This window comes from Dromiciops gliroides, chromosome 3, assembly GCF_019393635.1.
Source record: "Dromiciops gliroides isolate mDroGli1 chromosome 3, mDroGli1.pri, whole genome shotgun sequence".
Taxonomy (NCBI): Eukaryota; Metazoa; Chordata; class Mammalia; order Microbiotheria; family Microbiotheriidae; genus Dromiciops; species Dromiciops gliroides.
In genome coordinates this window covers 254907080-254934862 of record NC_057863.1, presented here as the reverse complement: position 1 = coordinate 254934862, position 27783 = coordinate 254907080, and positions in this window count along the sequence as shown.

The following is a 27783-nucleotide window of genomic DNA, read 5'->3' as shown; positions in this document are numbered from 1 at the left end:
ACTTTTGAGGAAGGACAGGGTGAAAGAAGATAGAAAACAGTAAATGTCATGGGGAGGGAATAGGATGGAGAGAAATACAGTTAGAAATAGTAACTGTGAAAAAAATTTGAAGCAAGTTTATCTGGCGAACCTCATTTCTCAAACACAGAAAATGAAGTCAAATTTGTTAAAATAAGAGCCATTCCCCAATTGATAGCTGAACAAAAGATATGAAGTTTTCAGATGAAATAATGAAAGCTACCTATAGCCACATAAAAAAAATGCTCTAATTCACTATTTATTGGAGAGATGCAGGTTAAAACAATTTTGGGTTACTACCTCATACTTACTGGATTGGATAATAGGACAGCAGATGAAAACAACAAATGTTGTAGGGGATATGGGGAAAATGAGACATTAACACACTCTTGGTAAAGTTGTAAACTGATTCATACATTCTGTAGAGCAATTTGGAACTATGGCCAAAAGGCTATAAAACCATGTATACTCTTTGGCCTAGTAATACCATTACTAGTGTAAGGAGCTAAAATTCTAGCTTGGCTATTTAAAATCTAATGAGTGGTTGCTAATAAATTATAAGCTTTAACAAAAGTTAGACTTTTAAGCATTTATTAAGGAGAATAAGAATTTGGTGAAGAGAAAGAGAAAGGCCTAGATTCATCTATCTATTAAAGGGAGAGAGCATTCCTAGCTCTGCTCTCCACCAGAGTCCACACAAAAGAGAACTCGCCAGCTCACCAGCCTCCCCCTTCTTCCTCCCACAGGCAAATGACATTTCTTGACGCCAAAGAAAAGACGCATGGTCCTGCCCTCAGAGGCCTTCTCTTCATGTTGGAACTTTTCTACAGTAAATCTCCAGCAGGTGGTGTTATTCCAATCATTACAGTCTCCACTTTGTTTCTTCAAGAAACGGGGTGTTTCCTTGATGAAACAGTCAAAAATAACAGAATAAAATAACATATGCTAACTAACAATATGTTAATAACAATATAGAAAAGGGAGAGAGGAAATTTTTGTCCAGAGGGGCAGTCCCTCACAAACCGGTGCTTTGACATTGGTTTTGCAAAGTGAGGGCCTCTGCAGAGAATACATGTTACAAAGGGTGTATATAATAACAGAAGGGAAAAAGAAAAACAACAAAACCAAAGTGTTCATTTAAAGTCTTTGAAAGTCTTTTCTCAGATGTCCTCTGGGTGTAGTCATGGAATGGAAGTCTTTTCAGCGGTTGATGTGTGGATGCTGGTAATCAGCCAGGAAAATTTCCTACAAAATTGAGCTTAACACAACTTTAAAATAGCTTTGTCAATAATCAATTCAAACAATGAAAGTTCTCAAAAACATGTCTAAGCGAATTCAGAATCTTAGTTGTTACACATGAAACATATAATAAAACAAAAATTGAAACATTCTCTAAAATTTAATATTTCTATAGTCTCCCCTTAGGGAGGGTAAATTGAGAAGACAATTGCTGCAATATTAATTTCTAAAAATAATTTTTATCTTCGTTTCATCACTTTTTGCATCATCTGCCTAATTATCCTCATGCCATTATGAGAAATTAAAAAATCCAATATAATTGGTAACAGATGTCAAGGCCAAATCCAACACTATTTATCATGACACCTGAGATAATTATGGGGGTTACCATAAAAGAACAGAGAAATGATGGGATATGAGCATTCCCACATTTGAGCTATTGCTCAAGCCATGCAGTATGCCAGGCTTAAAATAGGTGGATGGAATATATGTCCATGCCACCAAACATATTGGAGGAAACTGATTCAGACTTAATCAGATGCATGGGATTGAGATGTCCATGGCATCAGGCATATAGGAGGGGGCATAGAAGCCAGGTGTAGAATGAGATGGGTGGGATCAAAACTTCCAGCCATCTGTACTATATTGTGGGGAAAAAGAAAAGAAAATTAAACCAAGAGAATTCAAGCTCAACATCTGTCAAATGCCGCTCCCTTGGCCATACCTTGACTTCATGCATGTCTCCCCTCATGTCTGCTCTTACATATATTCATTCATCTTGTGATTGGATGGCATCTTGGCTAACTGGCATCTGATAACTCAGAATAAAGGCAATTAATGTCTTAAATGATAAGTTCCCACAATCCAAGTCTCATATGGATTTAAAAATTGAGGATAATAAATGATTGCAAAAGATGTAAATACATCTTGACTCAGAATATAATATATAATTATGCAAGAATTTCAAATAATACCTTTTTTTAACCAAGTATACAATTATTTTTGTTAAAAATTGGAACATATTTAAATACAAGTTAAAGCCCAACACAATCTCAAAGAAAACTTCAACCTATTTGCCAGGGAAATGCTTTAAAGAGTTTGATCAAATAATCAGTTGAGAGAAAAAAATAACAAAAACAAACAACTCAGAATATGGGAGCACGATACTCCTGGAATTAACATTGTATTATAAAATCAAAACCATCTTGAATTGTTTCAAAATGGAGATAGATGAATGAATAGAAGAAAATACACATGAAAGAATAAAAGACAATGAAATTCAAACTAGGGAAATCTAAATGAATATGAACTTAACATTAATAAGAGTATTACAAAATATAAACTTGATCACATGACTATAAAGCTTTTACAAATATTCTTTTTTTTTAAAAAAAAGCCAAGTATAAAACACAATCTCAAAAGCATGAAAATCTCTATGAAAATAAACCCATACCATTAATTTCAAAATGGAGATGTAATAGCATAGAAATCCTATGTAACCTCTGAACTGATACTATTACTCTGAGTGAATTTAGAATACTTTTGCTTCTGATATCTAAAATCCCCAATACTCATATCAATACCTTGGTGCTTACTTCTACATTTCTGTAAAATATGTACCCTTCCATGGCAAAAGAAGTGAAGTCTTGAACTATGATGATGATTGTCATTTTTATTCAGCTTAAGTTTGTCTTCTTTAACCCCTCTATATTGTCTGTCAGTCCTTTCACCATACAAATGCTTTATAAGGTTACTAATTAAAGACAAAAGCAGATTAGCAAAATTATGACCAAAACAAGAATATCTGGAATTTAAAGGGCTTTCTAAGGTTGAGTCAGAAGCACAGCCAGGCTGGAGAAGGGCTGAGTCTGAAGCTGCAAATGTAGAAGCTGCAAATGCAGGTAGAGAAAGCTGCACATGTGCATTAGATCTCTGGACTTCCCTGGCAGGGGAATCAAGGGGCTTGGCCAAGGGAGGGGTAGAAGGTGGGGTCTGGAGAGGAGGGGAGGGGCCAGGGCCATTTGAATCAGACTTGATTTTGAACTCAGGCCTGGTTTCTCTTTCCCCCACTGCTAGGGGATTAAAAGCTTCTAGAGGTTGGGTCATCGCCTCTAGGCATGCAAAATTAGAGCAACAATTAGTGTTAGAACTTGGAAAAGCTACAGGAATCAGAGGTTTCTCTGAAAAAGCATGGTTGGGAGAGAGGGGGATATTTATATTCCCTTGTGTGAGCACCTTGCTGGCTGTTCTAACAAAAATAAAAATAAAAATAGAAAATCTACAAAAACAAAGCATTAACATGATCTTATCCCCTATTTGTCTAGTTAAACAGAGTAAAATCAGAAATAGTGTATTTAGGGAGTTGAAAAAACCCATTTGAAAATTTAAAGGGAAAAACAGCCGGTACTTAGCAGTTTTAAACTGTCCCTTTAAGGGACAGGGTAGGGGAAATTTCTTTCTTTTTTTTTTTTTAGTGAGGCAATTGGGGTTAAGTGACTTGCCCAGGGTCACACAGCTAGTAAGTGTCAAGTGTCTGAGGCCGGATTTGAACTCAGGTACTCCTGACTCCAGGACTGGTGCTCTATCCACCGCGCCACCTAGCTGCCCCGAAATTTCTTATTATTTAGTAAGTCTCTAGCAGGTGGCGTCATTCCAATTGTTATACTAGGTTGGTATCCAAAAAGAGATAAAAAACAAAAAAGTTGAATTCAAAATTGAGGAGATGCCCATCAATTGGGGAATGGCTGAACAAATTGTTAGATGAGATTCTGATGGAACACTATTGTACTATAAGAAATGATGGGCAGGGTGCTATCAGAAAAACCTGGAAAGATTTACATGAGTTGATGCAAAGCGGAATGTACTGTATACAAATTAACAGCAATATCGTAAGATGATCAGCTGTGAGTAACTTAGCTATTTTCAGCAATTCAAGGATCCAAGACAACTCTGAAGGACTTATGATGAAAAATGAGATCCGTCACCAGAGAAAGAACTGATGGTGTCTGAATACAGATTGAATCATAAAAAAAAAATTTCCTAGAAGCAGGTGGCAGCACTTGTGAGACAGCTTCTCCTAAGACCCAAGTCAGGAAGCAGCTGCATCGATGACACTGACCAGAACAGAACTCTTCCAGCATCCAACTTGGACAAGGACACATTGCCTAATGCACATCTTGTTCTTCCCTTTATGACCAGGGTTCTTATTGCAGGAAAATAAGACACATTCCAGAGTCTCAGCAACCATTTAACAAATCATTCCAAAAGATTACTATTCCTTTAAATCTTGCTGACTGGATTAGATTTGTCAAAAATCTGGAAATATAATGGGTCAAAGCCCCTTGGCCTTCTCTGGCTCTCTCAATCACTGTTTGAGTGCCTCTGTGTATGGGTATATCATTCTTCCCTACATATGAATTACCAATTTTCATGGAGATACACTGGAAAGGGAATCTTTGGGAAAACTCATGCCTACTCCTGAGGCTAAGAGTATTTTTTTTGTATTTAGGAATACATTTATATTTCTTTCTTTTTCTTTTTTTTTTTTTTGCGGGGCAATGGGGGTTAAGTGACTTGCCCAGGGTCACACAGCTAGTAAAGTGTCAAGTGTCTGAGGCCAGATTTGAACTCAGGTACTCCTGAATCCAGAGCCGGTGCTTTATCCACTGTGCCACCTAGCCGCCCACACATTTATATTTCAAAAATGTATTTTATATTTATTGTTGTTAGTGATGCTTCATGTTAGTTTATAAAGCACTTTCTTTACAACAATCTTTTGAGGTAGGTAATACTAGTAAGTATTGTCCTCATTTAGCAGTGTCTTGACCTACCTGGACCCATCAGAAGTAACAAAACAAATTAATTATTGAATGAATTACATATTATAATAATACCTAATAAATGCACCTGTATTTGTAGAAAGTTTCCTTATCCAGGAAACTATATCTCTGCATCAGTGAAATCACAGATCTAGTCACTGTCCCTGTCCCTAATGATAGGCACTGAAATATCGTCATTCATCTATTTCAATAGTTCACAGTCTGCTTGTACAATAGAAGCCTACTGCTTATACTGTAAATGTACCATAAGAATTAACATAATTTCTGCTTAGTCATATCTTCACAAAAACAATGACCAGTGTACCAAATATACTTGATTTTGCTCCAATAACCTGTTAATCAGAAAACTCTTGTACATTATCTAACAAAGACTGATCACATTTTAAAATTAAAATTTTGAGTCACTCATTCTTTAACTCCCTGCTATGCTGATGAACAGGGAGGTAGATAGAAGGGAGGAACTATCCATTCACTGACAAAAGGATACAAAATCCATGAAATACTCACAGAAAGCAATCTCTCTCCTGGTTTCTTCCAAGCTAGTTCATAACTGTCCTGAAAAGTAATTTTCTCAACTTCTATAGTAGAGGATTTTTGATTTATTTCAAATCATTATTCTTCCTATTTATACTCTCTCCTGCAAATTAACTTTGAGTTGGCTAATGAATATGGTCACAGAGTGAAGGAAAAACCTTGTGATATTCCAAGGGAGAAATCATTGCTTGGCTACCTCCCCTCACTGTCTTGATATTGGTTGGACCTATCTCCTGCTTTTCCCCCATGTATCAGTATCTCCAGCTTTAATCCATGAAAATAACACCAGTTATGAAAGAAGGGCTAGTGGCCACTGATTTAGTTTATTTATAAAGGAATAAATCACACAATAACAGGAGAGAATGAAAGGGTGAAGGGTTACCTTTCATTGCATAGAATAGCAGCCAGCATTCTTACCTCTGAAAAAAAGCCATGTTTTCTTAGATTCCTTCTCCTTCATGGGAAGGAAAGAGAGATAGACCTCTTAAGAGTTGTTCAATTAGAGGAGTAGTGTCTGTCCTTGACTTGGAGGCAGAGGAGAAGTTAATGCCTCTGAAGGACACAGGTTATCTCACTATATACTGTCTAGCAAATATCCTCATCAACTACAGTTCTGAGGCTTGTCATCATTTGTGGGGAGAAAATTCCTGATTACCCTGCATCTTCCCACATGGTACCAAGATGGAGACTGCCACACAAGCTAGAACTATGCCACTTTCCCTTTTCTCTTTCTGGTGTCTTTCTCTCAGAATTCCATGTGAAACACTACCCATACTCCCCCAGTTCCACAGCATAAATGCTGGTAGATTCTAGGGAAGAATCTCATCTCCTGGGTGAGTCCAATTCAATCACACTTGTTTTGACCCAACTACTTAGCAGTTTCTATGAAATGTCACATGATATAATTTCATGCTTCCCAGTCTAAGATGATCATATAAAATGGGAACATGGCTGTGGTATTCTTTGCCACTTTCATGACTGTAGAGTCAAGAAAGTATTTTGTCTGTATTTTCTGGGAGTTGGTCTTTACATTTAGTGCCAATTCTTCTGGGCTGAAGCTTAATCTTATTCCTCTGTTAATCATGAAATATTCAAGAGGCCAGAGGCTTATCACCTGATAGAGTTTTCAGACCAAAAATTAGGGGTAATCAACTATTGCTCACAAGACTTTTATTATCTTTTCTTCAAAAAACTTTCCCTCATGTACACACTTCCCTATTACTGTACAAGGACCACCATCCTTCCCAGTCATTCAGGATTACAACAATATTGGTGTTAATCTTCAACTCCATCTTTCCACTTAATGCACATATTGAATTCGATGCACATTGTGGTAAAAATTATTGGATTTTTAGCTGGCTCATTTGGGAGGGGCCACACCTAGCCCACCCTGAAGTTACATATGCTACTGAGGTCAGAAGGAGAACTCTCCATAGGTAGTTTTGAAGAACCTCCCCTTTGGGTGGAGGGAGATTGATTACTCTCTGAGGGGAGGAGAGCCACTTCCACCCTCGCCTGCTGGCTCCTTGGTCTTTTCAGTGATGCAGAGAAAACTCCCCGGTGTGGTGAGTTTTAAAAACCATGCATTCCTTTGAATTAGCTTAATTGGAAATGATCTGGGGATTGCATAGACTTAGTTTAGAGTTAAGAGAATGTATCTGTATTTCTTTTTCCCTATTTCCTTATCCTTAATTTTTATTAATTTCACCTTTGTTGTTTAATTAATTTCCCAATTAATAAAATCTGATCTTTTTGTGGAAAAGAAGCTTTAAGGCTACTTTCTTATTTGCCTGGGAGAAATATCTTAAAGGGCAGTTGAGAGTGGAGGGAGCTTTGAACCTAGAGATCCTTCATTATTTCTGGGACCCCAATATTTCAGCGAGTCACCCAATTAATGCTCTATATATTAAATTTCGGCCCCTACAACATCTTATAATTTCTATTATTCTTTGTGTTGCCAGAGTTGAACACACAGCCTGACACATAGTAAATATTGATAAAAATTTTAGATTGAGGTGAGTGATTAAAGTCCAGCATTCTTTCATGTTGCATCTATAATATGTCTACACAACATTTGATGTTTCTCCTCCAGATAACATCATAGCAAATTGGGCCTGAAAGAGGGTGTATATCCAAAGCTAATAAATAAAAGAACCTTTTTGCAAACAGAAAGAAAAGTCAGGTTGTAATAGTTGGAAAAGTTCCTGGGGATAGCATGGTAAATGAGAAAACATTGCCTCATAGTCTACAAGGGCAAAAGTTATGCAGATTGAAACTGAGGAGGAATGTGCCAGCCAAACTAGCCAGAATCCAGCCTTTCATGGAAAAGAAATATCGTCCTTTTTGGGTTTTGTTTTGTTTTGTTTATACAATGTTGTATATGTTGGGAGGGGGAAGTCTTTCCTCTTTCTGAGTGAATGGTGCTCATGAACTTTAAACAGATAAATGATGACATTAAAAGCTTTCCATTGCAGAGACACTTCTACTGAAGGTCACATTAGGCCTAGTCAAAGGTATTATTTGAGTTCCTGAAATTTTCTTCCTCTGGAAAGTTTCTGTGGCTTCTAAGAATAGGGCTTTTCTGTTTTAAAGGGAAATAATGTTAGAAATGTTCGGAACTAGACCAAGACCATGAGCTCAAGAGAGGTATTGAGACCCAATGTCTCTAACAGTCTATTTTTCTTCCATTCCAACTTTTGCATTTACTGAGAATCTTTTTAAAAAAATGTCATTTTATGAACTTTAAAATAACAACAAATATTAACATTTTAATAAAAAGGGGAATACATATTCATATGTGCATATATTCTTCTGTATAGCAAAAGTGCAAACATGTAGACAAATATTAATATACATGTGTATACATTTGCTTTCATGTTCTTTGCTTCTTTAAAATGTACATTGAATTTAACATGATAGTCACAAAACTCCTTCACTTGTCTGTCCCTTTCTAAAGTTTCTTTAATTTAAAAAACAATTAAAGCATTTAAAAATGTTTTTCATCTATCTTCATTTTTTCATTTACATCATTCACATTGCCCACCAACTCTCTCCACTTCTAATAGAAGCCCTACCTTTGTAACCAGTATGTATAATCAAACAGATTAAATTAACATAATGACTATGTTTATAACTGTTTTTTTACCCACAGGTGTAATCCCTTACCTCTTTGCCAAGAGAAGGGAAAACTGTTTTATCATCAGTCTTCCAAAGTCATAAGCGGTCACTGAATTGATTAAAGCCTGGCAGCTTCCACATACAACCCTTGAAAACTCCTCCTTTTGTCTACTTGTCAGAACTGTTCATCTTTGGGTACGGAACTTTATTCTTGAAAAATTTCCCATCCATACTAGGTTGACTTTTCCATAGAATTTTCATCAAATGGGTCCTACATATTCTGTCTAAAAGCCCTTTGAATCCTGCTCTCCAAAAGGTATGTTGCATATTATATAAGGTCTTTCCTCAACTTTCCTCAACTCTCCCACAAATATAAATTTGAATGGCCAAAACTTCAACAACCAATTGCTTCTTATTGGTGTGAATCAGATCCAGCATCTCCTGACCCTATTTATTTAATCCAAATTTTCAAGAATGAAATTGTCATGGATTCATGTGAAGAAATTATTATTTTGTTTGGGGCACAGAAAGTTCCAGGGACTTTCTAGACAACTGAAGTATATCATCATTGATATATCTATTATTCTTTCTTATTATGCCTGGGCAAGCTTTTGTGGTTCAGTGGCAAGAATGTTATGCTTGGAGCTAGGAAAATCTGAGTTCAAATCTAGCCTCATAAGCTTACTTGCTGTGTGGCCCAGGGCAACTCTCTTAGCTGCTATCTGCCTCAGTTTCCCCAACTGTAAAATGAAAGCAATAATAATATTTACTTCCCAGAGTTGTGAGGATCAAATGAGATAATATTTGGAAAGCACTTTGCACAGGACCTTGCACATATTAGATTCTTAGTAAGTCCTTATTCCTAGAAGAATTTTAAAAGGAGAAAAATATTTTAAAAATCAAATAAGAGTAGTAGAGGGAAAATTGGTAAAAGAATTGAGTTATATGAGAAAATTATGAAAAGAGAATAAATGAAGAGGTATAAAATAATACTGAAGAAAAACTCCTTAAAAATTTGAAGTGGCCAGGTAAAAGCTAATGAGGCCATGAGAAATCTAGAAACAACAAAACAAAGTCAAAAGACACAAAAGTAGAAGAAAATGTGAAATACCTCATAGAAAAAACAGCTGACCTGGGAAAGAGTTGAAGGAAAGACATTTTAAGAATCATTAGACCACCTGAAATGCATACACACATCAAAATTAAATAAATTTTCAAGGAAAACTGCCCAAATATCTTAGAACCAGAGGACAAAGTAGAAATAGAAGGAATCCACTACTTTCACTTCCTGAAAGAAATCCCACAATAAAAATTCCAGGAATATATAGAGAAAGGGCACAAATGAAAGGTGAATATAAAAGGATATATAAAAATCAAATTAAGGGGTGAGAGAGGAATGTAGTGGATGAAAGGAAAAGGGAGAGGTTGAATGGGGTAAATTATCTCACATAAAAGAGAGAAGAAAAAGCTTTTATAGCAGAGGGGAAGATGGAGATGAGGGGTAGTGAGTGAACCTTACTCTCATTAGAATTGGCTCAAAGAGGGAATAACATAAATGTCCAATTGGGTATAGAAGTCAGTCTTTCCCTACAGGAAAGTAGGAGGGGAAGGGGATAAGAGAATGGAAGGGGTTGATAGAAGGTAGAGATGATTGGGAGAAGGGGGTAGTCAGAAGCAAAATACTTTTTTTGGTAGTTTGGCTCCAGTTACAGATTTTTCTTTTTTTTTTTTTAATAGTATTTTATTTTATTTTTTCAAATTCATGTAAAGTTAGTTTATAACATTCTTTTTTTTTAGGATTGTCAGTTCCAAATTTTTTTCCTTCCCTCTCTTCCCTCTCCCCTCCCCAAGTCATCAAGCAATCTGATATAGGTTATACAGTATAATCATATCAAACATATTTTCACTTTAGTTGTGTTGTGAAAGATTAATCAGAACAAAAGTTGGAAAGCACAAGGAAGGAGAAGGAAAAAGAAAAGTTAAAGTAGTATTCTTTAATCTGGATTAGAGCATTTTCCATCATGAGTATGCAAAAAACTTTTGAGGAGAGACAGGGTGAAAGGAAAGCGAAAATAGAATAAATGGGAGAGAGGGGAGATAGGATGGAGGGAAATACAGTTAGAAATCATGACTGTGAAAAAAATTTGAAGCAAGTTTCTTTGATAAAGGCCTCATTTCTCAAACATATAGAGAACTGAGGCAAATTTATAAAAATCAGTGCCATTCCCCAATTGATTAATGATCAAAAGATATGAACAGTTTTCAGATGAAGTAATAAAAGCTATGCATAACCATATGAAAAAGTATGCTAACTCACAATCCATTGGAGAAATGCAAATTAAAACAATTTTGAGGTACTACCTCATACCTATTAGATTTATTAATAGGATAGAAAAGGAAAATAACAGATGTTGGAGGTGAGGTGGGAAAAAATGAGACATGAATGCACTGTTGGTTGGAGTTGTGAATCCATTCAACCATTATGTAGAGCAATTTGGAACTATGGTTATAAAACCATGCATATCATTTGACTAGCAGTGACACTACTAGGTCTGTATTCCAAAAGAGGTAAAAAAGAAAAAGGAGAAGGATCTATATGTACAAAAGTATTTATAGTAGCTCTTTTCTGGTTGCAAAGAATTGGAAACTGAGGTGTTTGTTCTCCATCAATTGGATAATGACTGAACAAATTTTGGCATGTGATTATGATGGAATACTATTGTGCTTTAAAAAATGATGAGCAGGATGCTCTCAGAAAAAACCTGGAAAGACTTACATGAACTAATGCTAGGTGAAGTGAACAGAACCAGGAGAACATCGTACACAGTAACAGCAATATTATAAGATGTTCAACTGTGAATGACTTAGTTATTCTCAGCAATACAATGATGCAGGACAACTCTAAAAGACTTATGATGAAAAATGTTATCTATCCCCATAGAAAGAATTGTTGGTGTCTGAATTTGGATTGAAATATACTTTTTTCTTTATTTTTCTTTAGTTTTTTTGGGGGGCTATGTTTTCTTTCACAACGAAACTAACATGGAAATGTTTTGCATGACTGCACATGCATAGCCTATATCAAATTGCTTGCCTTCTCAATGAGGGGGGATGAGGAGGGAGTAAGGGAAAGAATTTAGAATTCATGGGTTTTAAAATGAATGTTAAAATTGTTTTACATGTAATTAGGGAAAAATTAAAATACTAAATAAGTTCAAAAGAAGAAACATACTGGAATCAGAAAGACACATATAGAGTTAAAGGGCTCAGGCAGAATCTATTATGCTTTGGCTAAATCAAAAAAGGGAGGCATAACAGTAATGATCTCAGACAAAGCAAAAGCAAAAATATACCTAATTAAAAGAGATAATCAAAGAAATTATATTTTACTAAAAGTTATCATAGGCAATGCAGTAATATCAATACTGAACATATATACACCAAACTGCATTGTATTCAATTCTTGAGGGAAAAGTTAAAGGAGTTATAGGAGGAAATAGCAAAACTATAATAGTGGGGGAGCAGAATTTGCCCCTCTCAAACCTAGATAAATCTAATGATAAACAAAAAAGAAACTGAGAAAATGAATAGAATTTTAGAAAAGTTAGATATTATAGACCTCTAGGGAATATTGAATAGAAATAAGAATAGGAAGGATTCTACCTCTATCTCAGTTGTTCATGGCACCATTATAAAAATTGACCATCTATTAAGGCACAAAAATCTCACAAAGAAATTATTTTTTATGAACATAATGCAGTAAAAATTCTATTCAGTAGAGGACCTTTTAAGTTTAGAAATTAATTAAAAAGTAGATAATCTGTTCCTAAAGAATGAGTGGATCATACATGTACAAAAATATTTTTCTGGTGGCAAAGAATTGGAAATTGAGGGGATGCTCCTAAATTGGAGAATGGGTGAACAATATGAATTTAATGGAGTATGTATCTAATGGAATACTATTGTGCTTTAAGAAATGATGAGCGGGGCAGCTAGGTGGCACAGTGGATAGAGCACCGGCCCTGGATTCAGGAGGACCCGAGTTCAAATCCGGCCTCAGACACTTTACACACTTACTAGCTGTGTGACCCTAGGCAAGTCACTTAACCCCAATTGCCTCACCAAAAAAAAAAAAAAGAAAAAGAAAGAAATTATGAGCTTGGGAATTTCATAAAAAGCAGGAAAGCTTTACATGAACTGATGCAAAGCAAAGTGAGTAGAACAAAAAGAACTCAGCAATATTGTGTGATAATCAATAATGACCAATTTAGCTCTTCTCAGCAATGCAATGATCCAAGACAATTCCAAAGGACTTATGATAGAAAATGCTATCCACATCCAGAGAAATAACTGATGGAATCTGAATAATATTTTCACTTTTTTATGGTTATTTTATGAGGGCCAGTTTCTTTTTTTCACGACATGACCGATATGGAATTAAGTTTACATGATTGCACATAACATAACCTATATCAAGTTGCTAACTCCTTCAGGGAAGGGGTGCTGAGAGAGGGAGAGAGAGAATTTGGAATTCACAATAAAAATTGATGTTAAAATTGTCTTTACATGTAATTGGAAAAATAAAATACTATTTTAAAAAAAGTACGAGTGGGTGAAAGAGCAAATCATAGAAATAATGAATAATTTCAATAAAGATAATGACAATAATGAGACAACAAATCAAAATTAGGGGCTTGCATCCAAAGCAGTACTTAGGAGAAATCTGATATTTCGAGGTGCTTAAATCAATAAAAAAGTGAAAAAGCATATCAACAAATTGGGCACACACCTTAAAAAACCTAAAGAAATGATAAATTTAAAAACAATTAAATACCAAAATAAAAATCCCCCAAATTAAAGGAGAGATCAATAAAATTTTTAAAACAAAACATTGAACTAATAAATAAAATGTTTTTAAAGCTGATAAGATAGATAAACCCCTATATAATTTGATTTTTAAAAAGAATAAAACCACTTACCAATGTCAAAAATGAAAATGATGAATTCACAACCAATGAAGATCAAATAAAAGCAATTATTAGGAGATATTTTGCCCAACTACATGCTAATAAAACTGACAATTGAAATGAATGAATATTTATAAAGATGTAAATTGCCCAGATGAGGAAATAGAATACTTAAACAATACTATCTTAGAAAAAGAAATGGAATAAGCCATAAGTGATCACCTTAAGAAAATCATCCCAGGAAAAAAAAGGGATTTATAAGTAAATTCCACCAAACAGTCAAAGAACAATTAATTCCAATATGATATAAATTGCTTGAACAAATAGGTAGAGGAGTCCTACCAAATTCCTTCTATGACAAAAATTTAGTATTTATACTTAAACTGGAGAGAGTCTATACTTAAACAGAAAAAGAAAACAATAAACAATTCGCCTCATGGATCTTAACACATTTATATAAAATACTAGCAAGGAAATTATAGCATATCACAAAAATTATACAGTATGACCAAATGGGATTTATACCATGAATGCAGGGCTGGTTCAATATTAGGAAAACTATAATGAAGATCCACCATATCAATAACAAAAAAAACCCCCGAATCATGACTATATCAATAGATGCTGGAAAAGCTTTTGAAAAAATACAATACCCATTTATATTAAAAACACTAGAAAGCATAGGAATAAATGATAAGCAAGTATCTTCAACCAATAGTAAGCATCATTTTCAATGGAAATAAAATAGAAACCTTCCCAATAAGATCAAAGGTGAGCCAAGGACACCCATTATTGCTATTATTATTCAATATTATAATAGAAATGCTAGCCATAGGAACAAGATAAGAAAATGAAAGAATAAGAATAGGTAACAGGGAAACACAACTATCCTTCTTTGCATATGATATGATGGTATTCTTGGAGAATCTAATGGATCAACAACAAAAAATTAACCCCCAAATACCAACTTTAGCAAAATTTCTGGATATAAAATAAACCACATAGATCATGAGCATTTCTGTAAATTACCAACAAAATCCAGCAGACAGAGATAGGAAGAGAGATTTACTTAAAATAATTGCAAACAGTATAAAATACATGGGAGTCTACCTGAGAACACACACCCAGAAACTATATGAAAATAGTTACAAAACACTTTTCACACAAATAAAGATATCTGAATAATTAGAGAAATATGAATTGTTCATGGAAAGGCTGAGCCAACATAATAAAAATGACAATATTACCTCAATTAATTTATTTTTTCAGATCCACAGTAATCAAACTGCCAAGGAATTATTTTTATTTTTATTTTATTTTATTTTTTTTGTGGGTTAAGTGACTTGCCCAGGGTCACACAGCTAGTAAGTGTCAAGTGTCTAAGGATTTGAACTCAGGTATTCCTGAATACAGGGCCAGTGCTTTATCCACTATGCCACCTAGCTGCCCCCGCCAAGGAATTATTTTAAGTAGCTTGAAAAATAATAATAAAATTCATCTGGAGTAACAAAAGGACAAGAATATCAAGGTAATCAATGAAAAAATGCAAAGGAAGAGGGCATAGCAATACCATATCTCAAACTCTATTACAAAGTTGTAATAATCAAAGTACTTTGGTATTGAATAAAAAATAGAGTGGTTGATCAATGAACTAGATTAGCTACCAATTATTCAGATGTAAATGAGCTCACCTAGTGTTTGATAAACCCAATCATCCTAGTTATTGGAACAAGAACTCATTATCTGATAAAAACAGTTAGGAAAACTGGAAAATAGTCTGGTAGAAACTTGACATAGGCCAACATCTCACACCATATACTAAGATAAGGCCAAAATGGGCACGCTATTTAGAAATAAAAAGTAATATAAGAAATTTAGTAGAGCATGGAATAAATTGCCTGTCAGATCTATGAATAGGGGAAGAGTTCATGACAAAAGAAGAATTAGAGGGTTTTAAAGGAAATAAAATAGATAATTTTGATTATATAAAATATTAAAGTTTTTGCACAAACAAGACCAATGCAGCTAAAATTAGGAGAAAAGTAGGAAGCTAGAAAAAATTCTTTGTTGCATGTTTCTCTGATAAAGGTCTCATTTCTAAAATATAAAGTGAACTTAGTCAAATATATAAGAATAAAAAGCATTCACCAATTAATAAATGGTCAAAGGATATGAATAGGCAGTTTTCAGACGAAGAAATCCAAGCTATTGATAACCATATGAAAGAATGATCTAAATAACTAATAAATGCAAATTAAAACAACCCTCAGGTTGTGAAGTTAAAACAATTTGCACCAATCAGACTGGCTAACATAACATTAAAGAAAAGTGATAAATATTGGAGGGAAAGTGGGAACATAGGTATACTAACACACTGTTTCTATGATTGTGAACTAGTCCAGCATTGGACTAGCAAATTGGAAAGCAGTTTGGAACTATGACCCCAAAGTTATTAAATTCTACATCCCTTTAACCCAGTCATACCACTAATATGTCTCTATGCCAAAGAGATCAAGTAAAGAAGAAAAGGATTTATATGTACAAAAATATTATAGAAGTTCTTTCTGTGATAGCAAAGAACTGGATACTGAGGGGATGCTCATATATTGAGAAATGGCTGAACAATTTGTGGTATACAATTGTGATGGAACTCTGTTTTGTTGCAAGAAATGTTGAAGGGGATGGCTTCAGAAAAACCTGGGGAGACTTATTTTAACTAATGCAGAGTGCAGTGAACAGAACCAGAGAAACAATTTACACAGTATTAGCAACATTGTAAATATAATTATGGATGACTTAATAGCACAGATCAACACAATGACCCATAACATTGCCAAAGGACTCATGATGAAAAATACTATCCACTTTCAGATAAAGAACTGATAGCCTCAGAGTACAGATTGAAGTATATTTTTTTCCTCTTTTTCTTTCTTTCTTTTTTTTTTTTTTGGAACATGACAAATGTAGAAATATGTTTTTTATAACTTCATATTCATAATAAGCTTTGTATTTCTGGTCTTCCAATTTGATAGGAGAGGGCAGGGTGAGGGGGGAAATTTGTAACTGACAATAAAATAAATTTAAATAAAAAAAGAAAACCCACTGAGGTGAGTGGAACCATGAATCAATTACAGATGTGCATAAATGATTGCCTTGCTGAAGAGAAAACCCAGTTAGGCTTATGTTACATAAATCTGTAGTGGATTCAGTCAGTACAGTTTCATGATTTTCCTCAGTTTTGTTCAGAAACATGTTAGTAGGAATGAAGGCAATTAATGAACAATACAACATTGAGACTTGGCAGAACAAGATCTTTGATGGCATAAGGAGGCAAGGGACTTAAGAGATGAAGAGTTGAACTGGTTCATCAAAGGGTTAAGGTAGATGAAGAGATTAGAGGTCATAGTGAAGAAGAATAGCATGGTTTAGGGTTGCCAGACATAAGTAGAGATAGAACTATAAGATATGATCTGATACAGACATTTCAGCATTTATGAACATGGAATTGGATTTTGAATTTTTAAAAAATTTAATTGAGGCAGAGCTGTGCAAAGTCATCAGCCTTACTCTCCCTTCCAGAGTCAGTGGAGTTCAGTGGCAATTGCATAAGTCAAGATGACTGGCAATGGCCTAGCCACATAGAGTCACACATGACTGAACTGGACTCTTCCTTGTGCATTTGCATGTCTTCAGCAGAGCCATAGTGTTCCTTTCAACAGGGCAAACATTAATAGCCTACATTTTGCAATATAGGCTGTCTGATTCTTTTCTGACATCCCTCATAAATTCAGAAATTGCCTAAGTATACTACTCTACCTCCAATAAAGAGCTGCCTTATTCCAGGGGCTGGGTCTCCCCCTCCCTACCCCCTAATTTTCTCAATCAGCCTCTGACCACCATGGGTTCAGGCCAGAGAGGGGATGAATGCAACATGACTACAATATCAACACCTGCCTTGGGTTAGGGAGCCACTAGAGAGACAATCATACCAATCCTGACTCCCACACTCCTGAAGGATAGAGCACTATCTTCCCTTACCTGGTCATGACACCCCCCCCCCCATGGCTTATAAGAGGCTAATTTCTAGGTGTTACAACTGATACTCTTCCCCTTGTCTTGAAGGAAGGGGAGGTGTGGACCTGCCTGAGGACAGGGGAGATTCTGTCCTTTCCTAAGCATCTTTTAGAGGTGAGGGGAAGAGGGCAAAGGATGAAGGGAGTAGAGAAGTCTCTGAGAGGACATGCTAGTTGTCTTCAATTATTTACAAAGCTGTCATATGGAAGACTGAGGTCATGAAGAGGTGGACACCATTAAACAACGACAACATGTGGAAGAGAGTTCAGATTTGTTCTATTTGCCCTTAGAGAACAGAACCAGGAGTAGTGGGAGTAAGATATCATGAAGCTTGATAAAAGGAAAAATGTACTAATTGTCCTAAAGCAGACTTCACTGCCTTAGGAGGCAGCGGGACTTCCTTCTTCCTCAGTCTTCAAGGAAAGTCTGAATGACCATTTGCCCGGAAGGTTATAAAAAGGACTCTTTTTGGATGTGCCCAATGTGGAAATTTGCTTTGCTCAACTATGTGTATTTGTTCTAAGGGCTTTGTTTTTCTTTTTCCCTACCCCATCCCCAATTTAGAGGGAGAAAAATATTTTTATTAACAGGATAAAAAATCAAGCTAACTTCTTTTTTAAAAGAGAGAATTAGATTATGTCATAGGATCCTAGATCCAGAATTGAAAGAGACCTCAGAGACCTTCCATGTACTCTATCCAACCTTCCCTCCCTGAGGTCCAGATCCTATATAACCTGACCTCTCCATAATCCAGTTGTATCGTGGTGTTACTGGATGCCATATAGCCATACACACACATGTGTGCATATGTATATATACATACATATACACGTACACATATACATGCATGCATGCATACATACACTGGAGACCCTCACAAGGAAGGAGGTTCTGGATATATATGTGTGTGTACACACATGTAGACCTGTGTATATACATACATATATATACATATACGCAATATATCCAGACCCTCCTTCCTGTATATGTGTATATATTCATATATCCATCCATGCATGCATACCCACATGTAAACACACATATATGCATATATACATCATACATACATACATACAAGTGTATGTATATCTCCAGACCATCCTTCCTCATTCCCTTGAGGGTTTCCAATAAAGCAACACAGGTTATGGATAAGTAAGTTATTGGGTAACTAGGTGGCATAGTGAATGGAGTTCTAGGCCTAGAGTCAGGAAAATCTGAGCTCAAATTTGGCCTGAGACACTTACTACCTGTGTCACCCTGGGGAAGTCACTTAACCCTGTTTGCCTCAGTTTCTCATTTGTAAAATGAACTAGAGAAGGAACTTATAAACCACTCTAGTATCTTATCAAGAAAAACCCAAAAGGGGTCACAAAGAGTTGGACACAACTGACACTACTGAACAACAATAAGTAAGTTGAGAAACTGGGATCTTAGATAACTTAGGTTGTAATGATTGGAATGACGCCACCTGCTGGAGACTTACTGTAGAAGAGCTCTGCCCATGAGGTGAAGGTCTTTGAGGGCAAGACCATGCGTCTTTCCTTTGGTGTCAGGAAGTGACATTTCCCGGTGGGAGGAAGAAGGGGGAGCCTGGCGCTCTGACTCACTCTCTTTCCTGAGGACTCTGGTGGAGAAGGGAGCTAGAAATGCGCTCTCTTTAATAGATAGATGAATATAGGCCTTTCCTTCTCTCTTTACCAAATTCTTATTCTCCTTAATAAATGCTTAAAAGTCTAACTCTTGCTAAAGCTTATAAATTTATTGGCAACCACTCATTAGATATTTTAGACAGACTAGCTAGAATTTTAGCCTTTAACAGATGGCTGACCATGAAGAGGAAAGCTGAACCTCACTCTTCTGATATTCCGGTTGGGTAAGAAATTTCCCCTACCCTGTCCCTTTAAAGTGCTAAGTACTGGTGTACTGGCTGTCTTTTCCCTTTAAATTTTCAAATGGGTTTTTTCAACTCCCTAATTACCCTATTTTTTATTTTAGTCTGTTTAACCAGACAAATGGGAGATAAGATCATGTTAATGCTTTGTTTTTGTGGATTTTTTATTTTTATTTTTGTTGAAGGAGCCAGCAAGGTGCTCACACAAGGGAATATCTCCCCCTCTCCTAGCCATGCTTTTTCAGAGAAACCTCAGACTCCTACATTTTTTTCAAATCATAATGCTAAGAAATTCTCTAATTTTGCATGCCTGGAGGCTAGGACCCAACCTCTAGAAGCCTTCAATCCCCTAGCAGTGGAGGAAGTGGGGGAAGAGGAACCCAGGCCTGAGTTCAAAATCAAGTCTGATTCAAATTGCCCTGGTCCCTCCCCTCCTCTCCAGACCCCACCTTCTACTCCTCCCATGGCCAAGCCCATTGCTTCCCCTGCCTGGGAAGTTCAGAGATCTAATGTGCATGCTCAGATTTCTCTACCTACATTTGCAGCTTCAGGCTCATTCCTTCCCCAGCCTGGCTGTGCTTCTGACTTGACCTTAGAAAACCCTTTAAATTCCAGATATGCTCCTTTTGTTCATAATTTTGCTAATCTGCTTTTGTCTTTAATTAGTAACCTTTTAAAGCATTTGTATGGTGAAAAGACTGACAGACAATATAGAAGGGTTAAAGAAGAAAAACTTAAGTTGAATAAGAATGACAATCATCAACATAGTTCAAGACTGCACTTCTTTTGCCATGGAAGTGTACATATTTTACAGAAATGTAGAAGTAAGCAGCAAAGTATTGATATGAGTATTGGGGATTTTAGATATCTGAATCAAAAGTGTTCTAAATTCACTCAGAGTATTAATGTTAGTTCAGAGGTTACATAGGATTTCTATGCTATTACATATACATTTTGAAATTAATGGTATGTATCTATTTTCAGAGATTTTCATGCTTTTGAGATTGTGTTTTATACTTAGTTTAAAAAAAGAGAATATTTGTAAAAGCTTTTTATAGTCATGTGATCAAGTTTATATTTTATAATACTCTTATTAATATTAAGTTCATATTCATTTAGATTTCCCTAGTTTGAATTTCATTGTCTTTTATTGTTCCATGTGTATTTTCTTCTATTCATTCATCTATCTAATTTTGAAACATTGCAAGATGGTTTTAATTTCATAATACAATGTTAATTCTGGGAGTATTGTGTCCCATATTCTGAGTTGTTTGTTTTTGCTATTTTTTTTCTCTCAACTGATTATTTGATCAAACTCTTTAAAGCATTTCCCTGGCAAATTGGTTGCTATGGCAAGTGTAAATTGATTCTAGAAGTATTATTTTTGATAAGCCTATTCCAAAAAAACAAAAAAGAGGGGAACGTTTGTAAAAGTTTTCTTTTTTCAAAAAAAGTTTTCTTTGAGATTGTGTTGTGCTTTAACTTGTATTTAAATATGTTCTGATTTTTCACAAAAGTAATTGTATAGTAAGTAAAAAAGGGGTATTATTTGAAATTGTTACATAATTATATATTATATTCTGAGTCAAGATGTAGTCACATTTTTTTGCAATCATTTATTATCCTCAATTTTTAAATCCATATGAGACTTATATTGTGGGAACTTATCATTTAAGACATTAATTGCCTTTATTCTGACTTATCAGATTCCAGTTGGCCAAGATGCCATCCAGTCACAAGAGGAACACATTCAAGAGCAGATATTGAACTGTCACATGAGGGGAGACATGCATGAAGTCAAGGTATGGCCAAGGGAACGGCTTTTGACAAATGTTGAGGTTGGATTCTCTTGTTTTAATTTTTTTTTGTTTTTCCCCACAATATTGTACAGATGGCTGGAAGTTTTGATCCCACCCATCTCATTCTTCACCTGGCTTCTATGCTCCCTCCTATATGCCTGATGCCATGGACATCTCAATCCCATGCATCTGATTAAGTCTGAATCAGTTTCCTCCAATATGTTTGGTGGCATGGACATATATTCCATCCACCTATTTTAAGCCTGGCATACCGCATGGGCAGTATATATTGCTCAAGTGTGGGGATGCTCATATCCCATCATTTCTCTGTTCTTTTATTGTAACCCCCATAATTATCATGATAAATACAGTGTTGAATTTGGCCTTGACATCTGTTACCAATTATATTAGATTTTTAAATTTCTCATAATGGCATGAGGATAATTAGGCAGGTGATGCAAAAAGTGATGAAACAATGATAAAAATTATTTTTAAAAATTAATATTGCAGCAATTGTCTTCTCAATTTACCCTCCATTGGGGGGACTATAGTAATATTAATTTTAAATAATGTTTCAATTTTTGTTTTATTATATGTTTCGTGTGTAACAACTAAGATTTTGAATTCGCTTAGACATGTTTTTGAGAACTTTCATTGTTTGATTTGATTATTGACAAAGCTATTTTAAAGTTGTGTTAAGCTCAATTTTGTAGGAAAGATTCCTGGCTTATTATCAACATCCACACATCAACCCCTGAAAAGACTTCCATTTCACAACTACACCTAGAGAACATCTGAGAAAAGACTTTCAGAGACTTTAAATGAACAGTTTTGTTGTTGTTGTTGTTTTTTCTTTTTCTCTTTCTGTTATAATATACACTATTTGTAACATGTACTCTCTGCAGAAGCCCTCCCTTTGCAAGACCAATGTCAAAGCACCAGTGCATGAGGACAAAAAAACCGCCCCTCTGGACAAAACTTTCCTCTCTCCCTTTTCTATATTGTTATTAACATATTGTTAGTTAGCATAGGTTATTATATTCTGTTATTTTTGACTGTTTCATCAAGGAAACACCCTGTTTCTTGAAGAAACAAAGCAGGGACTGTAACGATTGGAATGACGCCACCTGCTAGAGACTTACTGTAGAAAAGATCTGCCACGAAGTGAAGGTCTTTGAGGGCAAGACCAGGAGTCTTTTCTTTGGCATCAGGAAGTGACATTTCCTGGTGTGAGGAAGAAGGGGGAGCCTGGCACTCTGACTCACTCTCTCTTTCCTGAGGACTCTGGTGGAGAAGGGAGCAAGAAATGTGCTCTCCCTTTAATAGATAGATGAATGTAGGCCTTTCCTTCTCTCTTTACCAAATTCTTATTATCCTTAATAAATGCTTAAAAGTCTAAATCTTGCTAAAGCTTATAAATTTATTGGCAACCACTTGTTAGATATTTTAGACAGACTAGCTAGAATTTTAGCCTTTAACAAGGTTATCAACATATATATATATATATATATTCATGGTTAGGTCTTGGAAATTTAATAAAAGTAACAACAACAAAAAAAGAAAAAAGTAAAAATGTTACCTAACTTAATTTGCTTATTTATTGCTATGCCAATAAAACTGTTAAAAGATTATCTTAGAATGCTAGAAAAGAGGTTATAACAAAATTACCCTGGAGAAATAAGAAGTCATAAATTTTAAGGGAAATAATGGGAAAAAAACTGGGAAAAAAGAAGCCTAGGAGAAACCATCTAAATTTTTTGCTACTGATTAAACTTTTTTCAAAGTTCATCAGTGAAATACACATTATATAGAAGCAGAAAAGAACAGTACAATAGTATTAAAAACACACAAACAAAACCAAAGACCCCAGTTACTAGGGGAAGGATTCACTATTTGACAAAAGTTTCTGGTAAAATGAGAAGTCTGTGGAAGATAGAATCTATGACCTTTCCCCACAGGGTTTAGGAACTTGAATGCAACTGGAAAGCATCCCACACCTTTCAAGTGAGAAACTAAACTGTTCTGAGTAAAAACTCTTCTTTAGTATATAAGCACATCCAAGTGGGGTTACTAGTAAAGTTCCTTCTAAGTCTCCCTTTCTACAAAGATCATACCAGCATTTTTTTTTCCAGAGGTCTTTGTACCATAGGTGACCCCTTGGTGCTCCAGGTGAATTTTTCTGGATCCCTATGTGATAATCTGAAATTCTTTGCCTCAGTTTTAACCCAAAGACCCAAAGATAAAGACAACTCATTTTTGTAAGGTTAGAACAAAGAACAGAATAGAGTAGGTGACATCATGGGGTTGAGGACACCATAACTGGTTGCATAATTAAGGCATAGGGAATATGATTGATTGGAAATTAGGAATGGGGGCTAGCAACAACTCCCTCCTTTACCTCCTGTTACCAAGAAGTTTTCTTGAGTCCACCTGCAAGGTCAGAGATAATGCTCCAAACTTAATGGGACAGCAAACCAGACAACTTTGAAAGATAGCTTGGTGGTGTAAAGATACAGGACTGGACTCCCTGGTGTCCACTTACATCCTCCAAGAATAACAGAATTCCTTGATGCAAAAATAGAACAGTGATTAGCAAGATAATTGGATTTTTAAACTTAACCAATTGTAGAGCAGCTGAGTTTCTGAATTTAGTTGAGAGGCAAAGAAATATGACTTAGGACAAAATCAATTAATTGTAAATAAGATTTTTATTGAAAAAGGATACAGAATCAATTTAATCTCCTTAGCATACTAAACCATGAATTTTCAAATATGAAAAATTCAGAGAAATTTGGAAATAAGTGTATTAGTTGATGAAACCAAGAGAAAACCCACATACAATCATATATATCATGTACCAATCTTCAGGGGGTGAACTCTGAAGAGGATAATGACCTTATAACAAGCTCATGTAAAAAATAATATCCAAAGAAAAAAACACAATATTCTGGCTACAGGGAATGCAGGAGGGTCTAAAATAAATGAAACAATACATATAGAATGAAGAAGAAAGAGAGAATAAAGACAAGGAAATTTATACCTTTGAAGAGATGGTGGAAAATCTTACTTAAAAACTAATAAAAATGGTTTAAAAATCAATCTTATTTTTCTTTTAAAAATTATTTAATATTTTATTTTTCTGCAATTTCATGTAAAAACAATTTTAACATTCATTTAAAAAAATTTGAGTTCCAAATGCTCCCCCTCTCTCCCTTACTCTCCTTCCCCTTCAGTGAGAAGGCAAGCAATTTGATATAGGTTATACATGTGCAGTCATGCAAAACATTTCCATAGCAGTCATGTTGTGAAAGAAAACATGGACAAAAGCAAAAGAAGAAAAATGAAGAAAGTTTTTTAAAAAGCATATTTTTATCTGCATTCATCCTCCATCAAGTTATTTATCTGGAAATGGAGAGCATTTTTATTATGTCCTTAGGAATTATCTTGGATCATTGAATTGCTGAGAATATTTGTCATTCACAGTTGATAATCATATAATATTGTTGTTACTATGTACACTATTCTCCTGATTCTGCCCATTTCAGTTTGCATCAGCTCATATAAATCTTTCCTGTTTTTTCTCAACATCACCTTAAAGCATAAAGTATTCTATCACAGCCACATACCACAATTTCCTTAACCATCCCCAATTCATGGGCATGCCATCAATGTCCAATTTTTTGTCACCACTAAAAGAGCTGCTATAAATGTTCTCATACATATAGTTCCTTTTCTTTTTTGTTTTTATCTCTTTGGGATACAGCCCTAATAGTGATATTGCTGTGTAAATGGGGCATAGACATGGTTTTATAGTGCTTTGGGCATAGTTCCAAATTGCTCTAGAGAATAATTGAATTAGTTCACAACTCCAACAACAGTGCATTAGTCTCATCTATATTCCTGCAATATTTGTTATTTTTCTGTCATATTAGCCAATTTAATAGATGTGGAGATGCATTTCAGAATTATTTTAATTTATATTTCTTTAAACAATAGTGATTCAGAATGACTGTAGTTAGTTTTAATTACTTGTCTGTAAATTGCTTGTTCATATCCTCTGACCATTTATCAATTGGGAAATAGCTCCAATTTTAAAAAAATAAACATTTTTATTTAAAAAATCTTTCTCTGAAGTGATTTTCTCAACTAGTTATTCATTTTTCTTTTGCCTTTCTTTGTATCCTTCATGCTTAATACAGTACCTAGCACATAGTGACCACTTAATAAATACTGACTGATTGATGCTGCAGGTAATAGAGAAAAAACAAAATTTACTAAGTAGGGTAGTGATATGGTCAGATCACTATGATAGTTAAATAGAGAATGCACTGTAATGGGAAGAAACTTGAGGCAAGGGAACTAACCAGTTGCTTTTGCAATAGTCCATGAATGAGATGATAAAAACCTGTACTATATGGCAGCTGTGTCAGAGGAGAGAAAGGTATGTAATCATGAGATGTGTATATTGAGTGAGGTGAGATGAAGAAGGAGCTTTGGTGAATGGTCTCTATTTTGTCAGTAAAATATGAGACAAAGTTCTTAGTTGAGATAATGGGGAAGAGGGTATTGTGGGAGGTTTGAAGAGGAATGAAAAGGTTTGCAAAAGTCACTGTCATGATTGGAGTAGTGAATTAATTAGGGAGGTGTAAAATGTTTGCCTTGCTGCAGAGAGGGCCCAGTTGAAATTATATAGCACATTTGTAGTGGACCCAGTTAGCACAGCATCACTATTTTCTCACACTGCATTCTTTGGGAGTGTGAGATGTATTGATGGGAGAAAAGGTAGTGGATAGTGAGAGCAGTACCAAGTTGAGGCTTGGCAATGCATAGTTGGTGATAAAATTAGAGAGAGAGGGACTTTAGTATGGTGCAGAAGCATCAAATACAGGCCTGTAGGCTATAATCCTGCCACAACACTTGCAAATGTGGTAGAAAAAAATAAAATGCAATTAGATAATAGTTAACAAAATAAATAAAAATATAATAGAACATAGAAAAAAATAATATTTGGTTTCCTACATTAATATGCAGTCCCTAGGATTCTTTACATACAGCTTAGTGGTCCCCATACTTATTTGAGTATCCACTGGTGTAGAGGATAGTGTAGAGTTGAATTCATTCACAAAAGGATGGAGATTTTAAAGAGCGGGGAGTGCAGTTAATAGAAGATCAATAGCCTGGGAAAGAACTGAAGGGCAGAGTCATTCAGGATCATGATAAGAATGAAGAACAGGACTCATAAGGGAGAGATAGAATGATTAAAGATTATAATCAGATAATATAATTTTGAATTCTTTTCCCCTCCTCTCCAAGCTCTGCTTCTTACCATTATGCCCCCTTCCTTCCTTACTTTCCAGAGTTTACAAACATGAAAGTAGAATGCTTGTGGATAATATTGAGCTCATATCTATGAGTAGCTAGGGCAAAATGGAATGATCATGGGAAAAGGAATAAATTTTACATTTTATCTATGATCTCTTAATTAACAAATCTAATAGCCTTTTCTCAATTCTCATCCTTCTTGACTTTGCTGCCACCTTTGGCACTGTCTTCTTGATATTTTCTTCTCTCTAGATTCCATGACTCTATTGTACTATGCATTTCCTCCTGACTATCTGACTGCTTCTTCTCAGTCGCCTTGGAGGAGCACTGGACAATAGGGTGATTGATTGAATTATGGAAAATATAGACAATTGTCTTTTAGGATAAAAAGCCATGGCTTGGATTATGATCTGCATCATTAGAGGGAGTAACCACAGTGTAGAGACATCAGAATTATTTAAGCACCTGAGCTGAAGACCCCAAAATGGCTTCTGTAATGAGATATAAAGAAGAAATATTAGGTAAAAGGGATAAATGTAATTCCCTATTATGCATGTGTTATGTAGCCCTTTTATCACTGTCATTTAAAAAATGATACTGTTTAATCCAGTCATTTGCAAAATGTAATAAGACATCAAGTGACTCAACAGGCATAGTTTTTGCTATGTGTCAGACTTTGCAAGCACAGGGGCATACAAAGAAGAGCCAAAAGAAACGTCCCTTGCCTTTACATTCTAACATGGGAACATAACACATACAAGGGAGTTGAAAAGCAAGAGACAAAGTTGGGGGGGAAAGCATTGTAATAATACTCAACAATAAGCAGAACCTGGAGAGGGGAATGGAAGGGTTTTCCAGAGTGAGAAGGCCAGAGGTAATGAAGGAAATTCCAGGATGAGAAGGCAGTTGAGTGAGTAGCAGTGGCAAAGTCTGAAGAGTAAGAAGCAGAGCCAGGAGAAGAATGAAAGATGTATGGTTTGGAA